Source organism: Chinchilla lanigera, unplaced genomic scaffold (assembly GCF_000276665.1).
Source record: "Chinchilla lanigera isolate Chin_1 unplaced genomic scaffold, ChiLan1.0 scaffold00003, whole genome shotgun sequence".
Taxonomy (NCBI): Eukaryota; Metazoa; Chordata; class Mammalia; order Rodentia; family Chinchillidae; genus Chinchilla; species Chinchilla lanigera.
In genome coordinates, this window is record NW_004955404.1 from 14534557 (window position 1) to 14552587 (window position 18031).

Sequence of the window (18031 nt, forward strand, 5' to 3'; positions counted from 1 at the left end):
AATGGATGTCTGTTTGTTAATATGTTTTCCTTCTTTTATTTCTTAAAATAAAATAAGTAAAAGTAAAAAAAACAAAAGTGCTGCCTAAAATCATTAGAATAAAGTTTGACAAGAACTAAGAGGGCAAAATTGTAGGTTGGCAGTAAGAAGAATTAAAAACAAAACAAAACAAATAATATAGCAGAACTGTGACAACTGGAAGACTCCAGGCAATTTTTGTAAGCACAGGGCAAAAATAGGGCTAAAACAAGAGAATTTGTTGAAATTCTTCTTAGAGGTGTGATACTAGTATTTCTTGCTTAATGAGGGCAAAGCTTCTTCTTTACCAGTAGGGGAGACTGGAAGTTTACTATCAGAGGTGGATAGATTTTAGGCTTTGAACTAGAGGGTACCTGTCACAAGAGAAGTCAGAGAGTACTAGTATCAAAACAGGGCAAGTGCATATTTCCTACCAAATGCTAAGATGGCTCTCCTTTCCTCCTGGTCACTTTTCTTTATCTGGCTCTAAAGACGCAAAAGACCTTGGAAACTCAGCCTCTAGATAAGAAGCCAAAAGTTTCAGGCCTAGGGCCTGACCAGATCATGAAGAAAAACATAAAGATTTAATAAATAAGCAGGTATTCAAAATATTCAAGGATCAAGTGTGGATCTTGGGACAGATCTCCTGAGATAAGACCTATTCCCTTAAGAAATTAATCATCAAATTGAAAAACAGAATAGTGTCTGATGCTAGCACAAAGTCCCTGTGCAAAATACAAAGGCTTGCAAAATACTAAAGTGAGGAACAAATTCATAAACATCAAGTGACTCGCTGCAGATACTCCACTGTGAGATTTCAGAGCTTATAATGACTTTTTTACTTCCCCATTCTAAGCAACCGACCCACCAGAAATTTGATGAAACTTCCGAAGTAGATGTAAACAAAGTAAGTTATACCAAGTAACCTAGAGGAGCCATATATAGAGAAAAAAATTCAGAGTAGGACTGAACAACACAATGGAAGATTTAGAAGACAATGGTATCTCCTAGAAAAAAGTGCAAAAATATTCAAACAATAGAAGAGAAAGATAAGGAATATAGAAAAATGATTCAGGAGGTCTGATATCAAACTACCAAAATTTCTAGACCAGAGGAATCAGTGAGGAAGAATAATCAAAGAAACAATTCAAGATCACTAGGAGACAGGAATATAATGCAGAGGCACAAAGTTAAATGCAAATTGTTAATGTTCATTAAGTTATTCTGCAATCTGTAACAACCAAAGATTCTTAATGACTGACAACAGTAAAGGTGTGTTTCTTCTTCCTTTATACATCATGCTGGGTCAGTAGACAACCTACAGAATGGAAGAAAATATTTGCAAATCTGTTAAGGATCCAATCTAGTAATCAGAATATATAAGGAGTTCTTACAAGTCAGTAGTGAAAAGACAAGCCAATTTAGAAATGGGCAAAGGATTTGAATAGATATTTTTCCAAATAAGATATATAAATAACTAATGATATTTGAAAAAGTGTTTCACATCATTAGTCACTAGGGAAAGGCACACCCAAATTTCAATAAATTACTATTTCACACTCCCTAAAATGACTTCAATCACAAAAGTACAAAACAACAAAGGTTTTTTGAGGTTGTGGAGGAAATATAAGATTATGCAGCCACTGTGGAAAACAATTTGACAGCTCATAAAAAACAGTCAAATATGCAAGACAATTGAAAGTATGTGTTCAAAAAGTTGTCTACCAGTGTTGCTAGCAGCATTATTCATAATGGCCTAAAAATGGAAATAATCCAGATTTCTATAAACTTTCTATAAACATAATAGCCTAAAAATGAAAATAATCCAGATTTCTATAAACTTCTCTATCAACTTGAGAAGACAAAATATGTTATTTTCATACTATAAAATATTTAATCACCAAAGCATGAGTACTGTTTTATGAAACAGTATAGATGAACCTTGAAGACATGCTAAGTGAAAATAGCCAGATTCAAAGACCACATATTGTACAATTCCACTTTAAACATGGTAAGAATCAACAAATCTATAGAGAAAGAATGTTGATTAGTGCTCTCCAGGAAAAGGGTGAGGAGAAAATTGGTCCTGATTACTAACAGGAATGATGTTTCTTTTTTGGGTGATGGAAATAATCTGAAATTGGGTAGTAATGGTGATTGAAAAATATAGTAATTTTTTAGAATCACTGACTAGTATGATTTAAAGTGGTGAATTTTGTGTTATGGGAATTTGGGGTTAAAAAATAGACAAAAAAGAGTTAATGGGTGCTTTCCAAAATTTATAAAGGACCTCAATCCATAGATGTTATTATACTTGGAGGTCCCCCCAAAGACTGATGTGCTCCTAGGTGGGTCTTTTGGGAGTGACTGGATCATGGGTGTGTAGTACTACATTAGTCCACTGATGGGTTTATCACTGGGCATGGTGTAGGGAGGTGCTGTGGTTTGTGTTTAGGTTTTCCCCCAAAGCCTCGTGCAGTCATGGGGTGAGCTTCTAGAGTTTATGATTGATTCATGGTCCAATGCTGGGTGTGAGTGCTACACTTGCCCTGGGGCGGGTAATTTGCTTACAATATAAGAAAGGGAAAGTAGCTTGTTCTCCCACCTGCTCCTTCCTTTTTGCTCTTGCTGCTTTTGCCATTTTGTGGTGGCATGAACTGTTGCCCCTGCCATGTGCCACTCTGCCTTGGAGCCAGCTGAGTATAGACTGAAGCCTCCACAAATTGTGAGCTAAACAAACTTTTCCTTCCTTAATTTTGGGGGCCAGGTATTTTGTCCAGCAACAAGAGAAAAGTAACCAGGACAGGAGGTGATACCTGGTGAGAAGAGGTGGGTTACTGTGGGCATGGCCTGGAGGGTATGTATCTCTGTCTACTGCTGCCTGGACCTTGCTCTGCTTCCTGCTGCCATGCCATGAGCTCTTTCTCCTCTGCCATGCTTCCCTACCTTGGAGCCAACTAACGATGGACTGAAACCTCTACAGATTGTAAGCCAAAATAAACCTTTCTTCTTCTAACTTGGGGATGTCAGGTATTTTGTCCCAGCAACAAGAAATAAGTAAAATAAGAGACTTAAGAAACAACATATTTCACACCAAATAAAGAAAAGCACAACTGTAGTCATCGTTAGGAAACAATGAAATAAAAAAAATCAAAGATAAAAACCAGAGTGTCAAGACAAAAATATAAACTTAATGCTGACTTTCCAGTGGTAATGATGGAAGCTAGATCACCATAAAATTATTAAATGTGCCAAGTCAGAATAACAACCAGCTAGGGTTCCAGAGCTGGTGGACCAGTTGTTCTCAGCCCAGTGTTCCTCAGAAGACATTTGTCAATGTCTGAGATACTGTGGGTTGTTACAACTGAGGAGGAAGGAGATGCTGTCATCTGGTGGGTAGGGGCCAGGGAGTTTTAGATACCCTACAGCCTCCATGCCAAACTGTTATCTGGACAAAATATAAATTGTGTATAATGTAGATGAAACAAAAGCCTTTGCAGAAAAATGGACATTGAGCTATTTGGCACTAAGTAGATTAATATCAAATAAAATAAATGGCTAATAATTTACCTGATTGCTTCCAGGTAAAATGAAGATAGCTCTAGAAGTAAAATTGGAAGATATTGGAAGGAAGAATGATAAAAATAACAATATGTGAGTAAGTTTACAATGGTAACATAAAAAAAATGTATTCCTTGCAGGGTCAAAAGAGACATTGAATTAAAATATACAACAACAGCATAGAAATCAAGATAACAATAAATGAAATTAATATATTCTAAGAGTTTATTTTTGTTCAGAGCAAGATTATAATTACCCTGTAAAATTCAAATTGTTCTGTGAATGTATGTTGTACTTTCTATGGGAGCCAATAAGAGAAGAGTAAGAGTGTAAATTGTAGACTGAAAAAGAAAAGTAGGTAAAATATTAAACAAATTAATATAAAAGAAGGAAAGCAAAGAGTAAATGAATATAGAATGTATGAGACAAAAAGAGGGCAACAAGAATCTGAATTTGATAACATATCTGTCAAAGACTATATTAAATTTAAATGAACTAAGTGTTCCTACCAGCAAAGGATTAAAGGCAAAGATTTCCTGGTTGAACAAAAACAAAAACAAAACAAAACAAAACACAACCTAACTATATTCTGTTTTCAAGAGACAAATCAGAAACATAGGATGTAGAAAGGTTAGTAGGTAAAGCATAAAGAAATATACTGCAGGAATGCTAACCAAGCTAAGGTTGATGTCTATAAATATTAGCCCACAAACACACCCCCTGCTTTTCTACTATAATATTTTACTTTAGCATAATAGTAGCTGGCTGTGTGACTCTGTACCTTTGCCTGAGGGATACAGGAAGCACTTTTTGTGTTTACTCACTTGGTATGATGAAAGGCAAGATGAATGTATGTATGCCAAAGTGTGAAACCAGGATTTTTACAGACATCACACTGTCTAACAGGCTTAGCATATGTTTACCTGAACATCATGGAGGGTATAATACACATGCACTGCTCTGGGATTTATTTTTTAAAAAGTTTTCTTTTGATTTTCTTGGTAGAAGTAGCACAATTCAGTACAATGGCATGTGAGAAACAAGATTTGCAAGTTTTGGAGAAGGTCAAAAGTGAATCATCAGATAGATACTCATGCATGGATGATGAAGATAATTTATTATGGTAAAATACATGTTTTCATAACAGAAGAGTGGTGTGAGTATATGACAATAAAGATGATGATGATTTTGATGTTTGCTGTGTAAGCCAAAGTTCCCATGACAATAAAATGGAGCAAGAATTAAGTGATACAGACACAGGGAATGCAGACTTCCTTGATTCAGATGACAAAGAAAATAACAATGTAAGTACATATTTGACTATTTGAAATGTTGGGAAATGGTCACACAATCAAATGGAATGATCCAATGTTAGAACTAAGTTTGAAAATACAGTGAGAGTCTCAGCAGGGATAAAACATTGGACAGAATTTACACACTTCCATTCAGTGTTTGACACTGTAACAGACAAAATGCTACAAGATGCCATGAAATACACAAAGGCTGAAATACAAGTAAAGCATTCTGTGTGCATCAATAGCCATAATAAAAATGTATCTATGTATTTAGCTTTGCTGTACTTAGCAGGGGTTTCTCATGGTAATTGCAGGAATGTAAAAGACTTATGGAAAAGTGATGGGTCAAAATATGGCATAAAAATTTATGCCTTTGTAGATTTGAAGACTTATTATGCTTTCAACTTAGAAATTTATCCTGGACCTCAGCCATTAGATCCTTATTCATATAGTAATAAACCAAATGATGTTGTGAACCGACTTGTTGCTCCCATCACACAAACTAATGAAATGTGACATTCAACTGTTGGTTTACCAGTCTCCAATTGATGTTACATTTGCTAACAGAGCACAAGTTGACCAGTGAAGGAATTGCACACAAGAACAAAGCAGAAATTCCAAATGAAATATTACAATTTCAAAACAGAGAAGTGTGCAGTACAATCTTTGGATATCAGAAAGATTAACATTGGTCATGCAACAAAGAAAAACAAACTGGTACTTCTAATGTCAACATTGCACCATGATGGAAATATTGGTAAATATCAACAAAATGGGGAGCCTGAGATGGGAGTTTTCTACAAGACCAAAGGTGGAGTAGATGTTGTTGATGAGTTATGCAGCAACTTTGATGTTACTCGAAATACAAAGCATTGGTCAATTGTGGTGATTTACTCAATCCTAAACATGTGTGTTATACATAGTTTGATAGCTTATAAATAATATGACAGTGCAAAATACCACTGAGAAATTTTCTTAGAGGATTGGGATTGGAACTCATAAAAGATCATTTACAGCGGAGGAAAAACAAAATGTTTCTTCCCAGGGAACTACACAAAAAAATTGTGGACCACACTGGTAAGCTGACAGGTGAACAGGCAGGCAGAGCATCCCAAAGACCTACTACAATAACAAAAAAAGCAAAAAAAGTCAACTGGACCCTACAAGAAAAGACAGGAAAACAAGACATACCTGTTATCAATGTAAGTGATACTTGTGAGTGGAACATGCTACTGTCATGTGTGAAGAGTGCCTTAGATGTAATAATTGAAGCAAAGGTTATTTTTCTGAAGAGGGCTATTGGTATTTTTATTATAGTTCATATAGAAATTTATTTTTGTTGTTTAGTTTTTGGACTTTGTACACCAAAAACCAGTCAATATTGAAAATTTTGATGCTTTTTTATAAACAATAAATATTAAAAATTTTACTTTATATTTGTGATTTTTTTCTGTTAAGCACTTATTGTTTAATATACTAAAACTCATAAAATTGAAATTAATAATTCATCAATAGAAATATACTAAAGAATAAATATAGGTTTGACACATCCATGTTTGTGAGCTTTTATGACAAAAATGTGCTATCCTCCAAACTACTTATGGTAAATAGCATTATCACAGCTTAAAAGAGTCACTTTGTAATGGTAGGAAGTCCAGTTTATTGGTAGGAATTCTACGTTAGTACATATAGAACAGAATTGCTTCAAAAACTATAAGGAGAAATGGATACAGGAGGAGGCAGATAATGCACAACCATATGGGCAGTTTTAGCAATCTCAAAAATCAGTAAAGATAGCTGAGCATTACAGGCTCATGCCTGTAATCCCAGCATTTGAAAGGCTGAGGTAGGAGGATCACCATGAGTTTCAGGCCATCCTGGGATACATAGTGAGTTTAAGGCCTGCCTGAACTACATGGCAAGACCCTGTCTCAAAAAACAAAACAAACAAGAAAACAAAACAAAACAAAACAAAACAAAAAAAACCAGTCAAGATATAGAAAGTTTGAGTAAGGTAAACAAGGTTTAAGAAACTTTACCTTATGGATGAATATAAAATGCATCCCTCAGGAATCACATCTTAAGCCAGGTGAGGTGGTGCATGCCTGTAAGCCCAGCACTCTGGAAGGCTGAGGCAAGAGGACTGTAAATTTGTGCCTCGACTGGGCAACTTAGCATGACCCAATTTCAAAAAACAAACGAAAAGGTGGGGAGCTGAGATGTAATTTAATATCCACTAGGGAAAAAAAAAAAAAAGAAAAGAAAAGAAAAAGGAAAAAAGAAAAAGAAAAGAAAAAAGCTGTCAATAAATTTCAGTGATTGGAATAAAAATAATCAACTTAGAAATTTATAAAAATGATAATATAAAATTCTATATTTTTGAAAATAGTTATAAAAATCAGTTTTCATAAATAAACTATAAAGTAAATTGAGATAAATTTAATTCCCTATGAGAGTAAGAGTACAAGATACTGAAACTTGTGGAATGCAGTTCAATCAAGGGGAAAATTTCTAACCATAAAATTCAATTTTTAGAAAAGAATGAGAATTAATTACCGAAGCATGATCTGAAATTGAAAAAAAAGAATTAAACTTAAAACCAAAGGAAAAAAAGCAACAATAAAGCAAGCATTTGTGTAAGAGAAAACAGGGAACTTCAAGGTAGCCAGGAGTTGCTTCTTTGAGAGATTATACTATCTGATAAGCTTCTGGAGAAAGGGAAAACAAAGGAAGCATAAATAAGTGAGATCACTGAAGAAAAAAGAGACAACACCACAGATCCTATAGTTATTAAAGAAAGATTCATGAATCACTTTAGATCAATAAATACAAAAATTTAGAAAAAATATAGCCAGGCATAATGATACATGCTTATAGTTCCAGCCCTTGGGAAGCTGAGGCAGAGGGATTCCCACAAAGTTGTGGCCAGTGTGGGCTACATAATGAGTTCATGACCAGCCTGAGCTATATAGTGAGACCCTGTCTCAAAAAACAAAACAAAACAAAAAAAGCCCACCGCATGACAATATACCCAAATGCACACAAAAACAAGAAATCTAAGCAGTCCTATAAATTCTTGTAATAGAGATAAACTATTTTGAAGTTTCCCAGTAAGAAAACAACAACAGCTAGGTCCAGATGGCCTCACTGGTAAGATCTAACAAATGGTTAAAAAGAAATAACAAAACCCTTACACAATTATTCATGAAAATATGGAGCTAGCTATCTTTCATATAAAATCCTAACAAACACATTATTAAAAAGGAAAATTACAGGCTATGAAGTTATCATTCATCAATATAGATGTAAAATTATAAGCAAAGTGGTAGTAAACTTATTTCAGTATATACAGAAAAGATAACATGATTATCAGGTTGGGTTTATTTGAGATTACAAAGTTTAGCATTAGAAAGTCAATTAGTGTAATACATCACAAATATAGATTAAAGGAAAAATATGAATATCAAAACAGATACAGAAAAAAGTATTTAATAAAATTCCTCTCCTATTCATGATTTACAGAATAGAAAGGAGCTCTATGAATATTATGAAAAGTGTCTAGCAAGAAAAAAAGTCATTCAACCTAACGCTTAATAATCAAACATTGAAAATTTTCCCTTTGAAATCAGGAAGAAAACAAAAAGGCCCCCTATTCTCACTTCTGTTCAACTTTTACTGGAGCCTAATCAATGTTGTAGTCAAGATAAAGAATCAAGAAGTGTAAGAATTGGTAAGGAAAGAATGAAATTCTTGCTATTCACAAGTTACTTGTGTGTATAGAAAAATCTAATACAATCTACAGATAAATTATTGGCTTTAATAAGAATTTAACAAGTCTGTCAAATCCAAAGATATATGAAAATTCATTAAATGTCCATGTGTATACATCTAACAATGTAAAAAGGAGTAAAAAAAATCAAATAACTGGAAATACATCTTAAAAGAAATATTCTATTCAATATCATTATGTACTAAGTATTAAAATGTTATTAAGTGAAACTAAAGAAGAGTAAAATAAAATACCATCATTTCTACTCTGATTTTTCTGTGGTACCCAGGTCAAGAATACAAATAGAAATTTGTACATCAGATGTCTAACTTTTTAAAATATAAGTATAGCCAATATGTAGTTAAATAAAATGCATTCTATTCTCTTACACTGATAAATGTCTCTATATACTAGTAAATCACCAGGTAGATAGGTATGCTAGAAAGAGAAACACAAAAATAAGCTAATAAATGCATAACACCTTCAGATTTGGAACTGCCATTCTGTGCAGTGAATTTGTGCTTTAATCCATACATTTCATGTACAGAACCTGGTTGGATGAATTTCTGTTAACTAAGGGATACCCATACTACATTACTACCACTGAAAAACTGACTTCCTCTTTGTCCTTCCATAACTGGTACTTATGAAATGCAACAGTATTTCAGTACATCTTTGTCATCTTGTTCCCTTGATAAAACATACACAAATCATGATGAGGCTCAAGCTAAAGGACCAGCTGAAATGGGAATTTATCGCATTTCCTGTACCACAAGTCATACTGCTTCCTGTGCATCAGAGGAGCCACTCCAACTGGGAATAAAATATGATCAGTTCTAGCTCTGGCAACACACACACACACACACACACACCAAACCCTAAGAAAATGATTCACTGTTAACCACCCTACATAAAGTCTGGACTATATTATTTCACTAGTCATCCCTTAAAGGGTGGTAGAATGGAAACCCTGAAGTGCTGGGTAGACATCTAACTGCAACAAACAACCCCATATCAATTCTCTCTTAAAATATACTAACAGATGCAAGATTTTAATGTTCCTGCCCAAAGCATGAAGCACTGATTACAATGGTGGCAGCAGCCACCTTGTGACCAGACATAGACAAAGGCTGAGAGAGTCACAGAAACATTGCTCCTTTCTGTTCAACATTCTAGATCAGTCCTGGGCCATTTACCTCCTGCTTCTTGTTTGATGAGAGAAAAATAAAGTTCAGATGTTTGAACCATTGTTACCCATGTTGTCTATTACAGTACATGCAAGTAAACTTAATCCCTAACTAGCATGCTCACCTCATAAGAGCTTGTATTTTTTGCATGACGTTGTGGTATGCACCTGGTATGTGTTTTGCTCTTTGACCCACAGGATAGCCCTCGACAGGAGACTGAGGTTAAGCAATTTATTGAAATCACATGGCTCCGCAGACAGCAGTTATGCGCTGAGGCCTCAACAATTGATTCACTTATTTAATCACAGCTCCAAAATGACATAAGGTTGCACCCTAAACCAAAATACTTTTTTGTGATCAACATAAACCAATATTCTGTAATCCTGATTATATCATTACGATCCATAAAATTAGGTCCATTTTGCAGCTACTCTGTCTTAGAGCAGTCGCCAGGAAACGGCACCTTCTAAATTCCTTGTATGGATTTTTTTCCCTTAATGACTGCAATTAGGTTTTGTAAATGTTCTCATATAAACGTTAGCAATATGATCTACAACATAACTTTGGGATCTAAACCATCAGTTTTTTCTGGGTTTTGGAGTGGACCCAGAACTGCGTGTATAAAATCTTGATCCTAAACATAAAGTTCTTGTGCGAGTGTGGTAATAAAAATAATGGTTACTAAACATTATGTTAGGCGCAATCCCAACCACTTACCGTGCATTCACTCCTTCCACCCTCACAGTAAGCCTGGGGCAGTTAGTATACTAATCACCACTTCTCAGGTAAGGAAATCTGCCCCAACACATATTAAATTACTTGTCCCAGACTTAAAATCACCACTGAGTAAGACCAAAGGATTTTGAGGCCTGGAAGGCTGGCTCCAGGATCTGTCTTGTAAAGAGGCTATTTGTTGGTCATCAAGAGCCATGTTCAATCACGTAACTGGTCACACAAAATGGCCTCATATTAATTTTTTTTTGTACTGGGAATTGAACTCAGGACCTCATGCTTACCAGGCTGGTACTGTGTCAGGGAGCTATACCACCGGCCCCACATATTAAATTTATGTTGGAAAATTCTCACTGCATGTTATAAAGCATGTCATGATACAGTATTTATCCACAATTTTCTGAAGAGTATGACGTGTGTCCATATTGTTGGCTCAAGCCTCATTTGAGGCTACATTGTTTTAGTCCTCTGTTAAGGTTTTTATCTACATGTTCCCTGAAAGCCTCAGGGGCTCATGGGTGGGACCTTTGAAAGGTGGTTGGATTCTCAGGGCACGATAGCTGATTGCTTTTAGGTGGTAGGGACTGATTGGAGGAGGCAGGTCACTGCGGATGTGACCAGCTCCTCCCTTGATCTCCACTTCCTGGTCATCATGTGGTGACCAGCGTTCCTCTGCCATGTGGTTCTGCCTTGGAATCAGTTGAGTAGGCTGTAACTCTGAGCCAAAATAATCCTTTCTTTTTAAAATTGTGGCTGTCAGGTATTGTGTACCAGCCAGAGGAAAGTGACTGAGACATTCCCTTTTGTCAGCTCTATCACACTTCAGCGTTTTGTGACTGACTCCCTCTGAGGGGCAGCACAAGAGACCTTTGACAAAATTGGCTTCCCTGTGTACTGCAAGAATTTCATGAGAGTGGGTCTGCTTCACCAATGCCATTACGCTAATAAAGGACGGAAAGTTCAACACAAATGGGTAAAAGCAAAACTAGAAGTTATTGGATCGCAAAATTGGAAAGTCTGGGTGTGCTACAAGGTCTGTTCGATCCATGCTCAAGTGATGGCACCAGGACAGTGGTCTCTTTATCTTTACTCTGTTTTCTGGTCTGCACTGTGGGCCTCAGATCTGAAAGATGGAAGTACAGTATCTCTTTCCCAGAAGTCCAAGGGGCTGATTGGCTCTGACCTGCTCATCACCTCTTCTCTGAGCTAATCCTTGTGGGTCAGGGGGATGCAATGCATTGAGTGACCCTGTCATGGTCAGTGTTCAATACTTGGTGTGGGGGATATAACCAAATCTGCAAGCTACTCCTAGATTGAGGGTGAATAGACAATTATTCCCAGAAGAAATCTGTGTTATCAGAGTACTGGTATGTGGACACTGGGCAGCAAAGACAGTAGATTCTACTACAGTCCACTTAGGAATATCTGTGGGAGAAATTCTGGCTTGATTTTATTTTATGGATACTATCACTATTGTAGTTAATTCTTTTTCCCATTCAGCATGGGGAAGGCCAGGACCCATACCTCCCAGCCACTTCCATTATCATGAAAGCCCCCTTATATGCAGTCAGTAAGCTTTATTTAATTTCCCTAATGTTATTTTCATTTTATGCTTATTACTTTATCTGTTCATGGTTTATTTTTATATTGTACATATTTTATAAGCTGCTTTAAAACTCTTTTAGAAAGAGAAAGTATACGTAGTCTGTTTTTAATATTGGATATGTCAATGTTATCTAAATACCCAAACTCAAAGTTTGTGTAGCCAATACTGTCCCCAAAGAGATTAGCACAGCTATTAATATGATTCCTACTTATAATTTTGCCAGAAAATAATGTATTTTAGTCTCTGCTTTGCCTATTTCATTCTCTTTGTCTCACTGACAGTTTTCTGTTTAGCTTTTAATATCCAAACATCATCTTTCCTTTCTTGACTGCACCCTTCTCCCAGCCCCAAACCCCAAGTTCAGCAGGTTCTCACCCCATCATGCTCCCTTTATTTGTTATGCTACTGACACTCAGGTACCTATAATCTGCAGCATCTGAGCACAGTGCAGTAGTAAATGCTCAGGAGTGTCCCTGGGAGGAAGGAAGAAAAGTGGCAAGGGAGTGAGGAAAGAGAACATCTAAGAAAGACAGAAAGAGAAAGTAAAGGATGGAAGTGGAGGGGGAGAAACAGAGAAAGGGAAATGAAAGAGGGAAGGAAAGAAGAGAGGAAGGGAAGGAAAGAGAAAGGAAAGAAGGAAAGAAAAAGAAGGAAGGAAGAATGGTAGGAAGGAAATAATATATTAATTTAGAACATGGCTTTGTCAGAAGGATCTGTGTGAATATATAGCTCCTGTGGTTAGTGGATCATTTTATGTATCTGGCAGTAAGACAACACTTCCTGCTGACAAACACACACATTCCTGTTAATTCCTTGACTTATGTAGAAATGATTCAATATGAAAACCTTGAAAAAATAGCGCTCTCCTCTGTGTCCTTCTATACACAGACAGATCCAAAGTCCTTCTCTTAGCTGCCCGGCAAGCACCGCTTCTGGCCCTCAGAAGTCCTTGAGAACAGCAGAGGTACTAGAATCTCATGTAGTCTTTGTTTGCTTTAGTACTGGGGTTTTTAACAGTTTCTGCAAATTGGTTATCTTTGGGGATTACTTAAGTTTCCCACTTCCTTGTAAATATTTTGGTTCAAACATTATCTTCTCCAGTTTCAGAGGAAGTAACAGAGAGAAAGAGCTCAAAACCATACACCAAACAACATGCTTGCAATGCAGCCTTTATTTGCCATTGTGTCTCTTTGGTCTGAATCTAAATCCTCCAGTTAACACAAACCTTAATCTACTGCTCCTTCTCTGTGAATGTATTCTGCCTCAAGTTATGATCATCAAAGCACTGGATTTGGAAGTCCTTATATTTTATGTCACTTGAATCTGAAGTAAAAGGCATTATGCAATGATACTGTCTTAATAATATGACTACTGGCCAGTTGATAAGATGAAAAATACAGTGTTGTACTATGGAGAAGTTCTAGTTTTTCCCTACTATTTACTGGATACACATTTGTAATAGTTACTCAATTCAATGTTTTAATATTTGTTATTTTTGAAATTTTAAAGCAATTCTTCATATTTAGAAATTTGAGAAAGCACACCAGCCTGGGAGACCTGCCATTTTCCCCATTCAGCAGTTATTAACAACACACTTATTTAGCAATCCCTTCTCTCAAAGGGAAGTGAAATTAGCGCTGTCTCTCCACTCTCCTATCTTGTCCTTCAAGCCTTGTCACAGGGGGCCAAGCACATAATCTACATCAAAACCAACAAAAATGTGGTTGGGGTCGGAAAAGGGCTTAGAGTGTATATGATCTTGGGTTCAATCCCTAGCACTGAGGCAGAGTGAGAGGAAGAGGCGGCAGGAAAGGAGAAAGAAGAGAAGAGAGGAGGAGCGGAAAGGAAAGGAGGAGAGAGGATGAATCTTTATATAAGAATTTTCCAGGTTATATGGTTGGCCTCAGTCTGAACAGAAAAATCTTGCACAAAGAGACATTATTACATGAAACCAGTTCCTTGCATGAAATATTATTCAAGCTTCTCAACAATGTTTCTGTTAATAAATAGACATAGGCTTGAAAGGTCTCCTTGCTCCAGGCATCTTTTTTCCTTTCTTTTTTTGTTCTCTGCCATTCTGTCATAGGTTCTGCTTTTTCACCCAAAGGAAATCACACATGCACTTGGATAAATGATACTAATCTGTATTTATAGTATCTCACTTTACTTAATGCTGTTTTTGCTTCTCACAGCTGACTGATTTGGGGATTTGTAAAAAGATTGGACATGGTTCTTGCAAAACTGGTTGTCAAATCCTAAATTCTGTAGATGTTCCAAGAATCTTTGAACTTTAAAAAATGATCCCTGCAATGAAAATGTTTCATTTGCTAGAAAATTCTTATGCTTGACAGGTACGTCACATTCATAGAATATTTTTATTTTAGAGTTCAACTACTTTATATTTTTTGGATAACCGGGCCTTTCCAATACACTGAAAATTTTCTTACCAAATTTGTTTTATCCTTGGAAGACTAAGGCCTGAATAATTTGATTCAGGTGGCCGAGGAGATCAATAGTAGAAGTGGCTCTCCTATGAAGCAGCATTTCTTAACACTTTGATTTCCTAGCAATATAACTTATGAATTACCAGTATTGAAAGATTTCTTTGCTGTGAAAGATACTTCACATGATTACAATATAGTTTTTATAGTATATGAAAAATACATATATACTGTATATTTTTTACGATACAAATATATACTATATTATATAATTAAGCCATAAAAACAGTCCAACTACGCAGGTTTTAGAAAACATAGGTTAAGGCAAATTGAGCAAAGCTTTAATACATAAGCAGGTATTCAAATATTCAAGAATCAGCTGTGGATCTCAGGACAGATCTCCTGAGGTAAGACCTATTCCCTTAAGAAATTAACCAGCAAGTTGAAAAACAGAACAGTCTCTGATGCTAGCACAAAGTCCTTGTGCAAAATACAAAGACCTGCAAAATACTAAAGTGAGGAACAAATTCATAAACATAGGTTGTGCGAAGGGTCAGGACAGTCATAAGCTTCTCAAGAAGGGGAGTGTCTATCAGGTTGTGAGACAGTGACTATGTGGCTTGACAGGGAAGACAAAGATTGGTCTAGGCAAAACTCTACAAAGGAAAGCCCCAATTTCCTCTCTCATCAATTCACCTCAACTGTAAATTAGACTCTACTTCATTCTAGCCACCTACCCCTCAGCCCCAGGGCACACAAAGCTACTTATCACATCAAACGCTGCTCAACTCCTTTTCAGAAGCAACGCTTTACCGGAATCTGCTTGCGAAAGCTTAAGAGAATTTGCGCGTTGCCAATTTTGAGAAGCCATCAACAGTACACTGGAAGTTTGGAATTGGCCAAGATGGTGTATTTACACTAGAGAGATCAGCAAACACCAGGAATCACCTCATGCCCACCCCACTCTTTAGTCATTAAACATTTACCAGCACACCTGGGAGGTGGACATTTCACACTCAGGAAACTGTTAAGGTAGTTGTGTGTGAAAAAGAGAAAGGAAGTTGACTAGAGTGGGGTGGGGGAGGAGCAACAGATGAATCAGAGAGCAAAAAAAGACAATGGCAGGAAATCACCTCTAACCATTAAAAAGAGTGAATCACCTAGGAATAGACAGAAAAGAGGCGAGTCCTAGAGGAGATGGGAATCACTTAATATCTTTATTTGTTTTTTTTTTATCTTGTTTTGTTTTTTGTTTTTTTTCCAGTACCAGAAATCAAACTCATGACCTCTTCTTGCCAGGCAGGTGCTGTGCCGCTGAGCTAAATCCCCAGCCCTTAATATCCTTAAATGAAAGTAGAGGTGCTTAGAGCTATATATATATGACTGTTGAATTAAGACATTAACATTCTGGTTATAATCAGTTGCACCTCTTATGTTTCTATGAAGTAAAACTTATTGTAGCTTTGCTATATCGCTCAGTCACTTGTTTCTCTGTTTATTGGAGCCGATTTTAAACAATTCTTACAGAATTGACCCTGCTCACAGACACTCCTAGCTAGCATTCACCTCGGATATTTTAGTGGTTGTGGTGGATTAACTAATGGTCAACTTGTAACACTGAGCTGATCTGAATCAGTGTGATGCTGGGTGTGGGAGGCCACCTGAGGATTGTTACCAACAGCATAAAAAAAGAACTGGAGGAGAAGGTGTTGTGCTGTTGTTGTGCTGGCTTTCTTGATTGCTCAACTGCTTTTCAGAAGCAGCGCTTCTGAAAAGATTGTTGTGCTGGCTTTCTTGATAAAAACTCAGCTGTTCTCATCATCAGAGGAGCTCAGGACCCTGCTGTCTCTGAGAATGGCTGCAGTTCTTTTCTGAGGAGCTCTGGTCCTTAGCTTGGCTCCAGTGAAGATCCAGTGAAGATCCCTCAGGCTGCTGGCGCAGATACTTTATCCCACTGATGCAGACTTTCTAGCTTCCACCACTGACCTTTGGGCCTTCCCAGCACAGATCTGTGAACTGGCCTGCATGAGACATTGTCATGGGCTCTAGGCCTCCCATTGGACTGTGGAGGATATTGCCGTGGGCTCTAGGTCTCCTACTGGACTCATGCAGGACATTGCTGTGAGATACAAGGCCTCAGCTGGATTCTTTGGGTCTCCGGTGTGTGGATAGATCTCCTGCACTCTTTTACAGTTGACTCTTTAGTTGAATATTATAAAATAATCTTATGAATTATATGTCCTGTGTTAAATCTTTTCACTTGTAAACCCTGACTGCAACAGTGGTGATCTCATCACACTCAGTTTTCATGGAAGGATGATGTCAGCTCTGTCCCCTTGGCTCAGTTCCCTGTTAAGATATATAGGTCCATACTTAAGTGGTCACATAGAGTGGCTGACTTTCAAATGTATGCGGTTGTGGAAAGATCTAGTTTGCTCAGTAGTCTATGCAGGACTTCTTCCCCCAAAACTTGTCTTTATCTCCTAAATTCCAAATACTGTCTGTCATCTCAGTAGCTGGTCAAAACAAAAATGTAGGAGTCATCTCTGGTTTCTCTATCTTCCTTATCATCCATATGTAATCAGTCAACTTCTTATTTTTAGTATTTGTTTCTAGCTGTTATGGTTGTGTCTGGATATCCCTCCAAAGCCTCATGCAATCATGGGTGGGGCTCCTGTAGAGATGGCTGAATCTAGAGTGACTGATTCATGGTGCAATGCTACAGTTCACGGTGCTAGGATTAAGGGTGGGTGATTATTAAATCAGCCCACTGATTGGTTTGGCACCAATCTCAGTAGCCTGGGTACAATATAAGGATCAAAAAGAGGCTTGCTTTGTCTCTTGGTTGTTTTGCTACCTTCTGCCTACCATGAACTGTTTCTCCTCTGTCATGCATGCCACCCTATCTTTGAGCTGATTATGGACTGAAACCTCTACAAACTGTGAGCTAAATAACTCTTTTCTCCTCTAAGTTTAGGTGTCAGATATTTTGTCTCAGCAATGAGAAAAGTAAGTAAGACAGCAGCTATCACTGTTATTGCCTTAGGTTGGTTCTTATCATCTTTTTGTTTAGATTCCTGCAAAAACTTCCAAATTATCTGGAGTCTTTTGCCTTTAGTCTCACCTTCCTCCAATCTATGCTTCATACTAGTGTCTTATTTATAAAGCACAAATAAGATCATGTCTGTTCTCTGTTCCATGAAATATTTTCTAGAATTTTCATGATTAAGTTTAAACTCTTCATATCAGCATACAAAACCTTACAAAATGATGCTTATCTAGTTCTTCACCCTCATTCCTGCTGAATCCTCCACAGGCACTAAGATCTTTGGATGTTCAGACAGTTTGCTATTGCACACCTCAGCACATTTCCATAACCTATGCCCTCAAATTGGAATGCCACATGACTCCTCTGTTCCCAT

At 36.9% G+C, this 18031-nt stretch overlaps 1 protein-coding gene and 1 long non-coding RNA gene across 2 annotated transcripts in view; one reads left to right on the top strand and one right to left on the bottom strand.

The window, feature by feature from the left end:
- The window catches only part of LOC106148944, a 6689-nt gene extending 2071 nt beyond the window's left edge, over window positions 1–4618 (top strand). Inside the window, exons 2-3 of the long non-coding RNA XR_001234743.1 lie at window positions 3603–3672; window positions 4585–4618. This is a non-coding gene — a long non-coding RNA (uncharacterized LOC106148944). The remainder of the gene's footprint in view (window positions 1–3602; window positions 3673–4584) is intronic.
- The window catches only part of Cldn10 (claudin 10), a 114696-nt gene that overhangs the window by 51340 nt on the left and 45325 nt on the right, over window positions 1–18031 (bottom strand). The window lies entirely within an intron of this gene.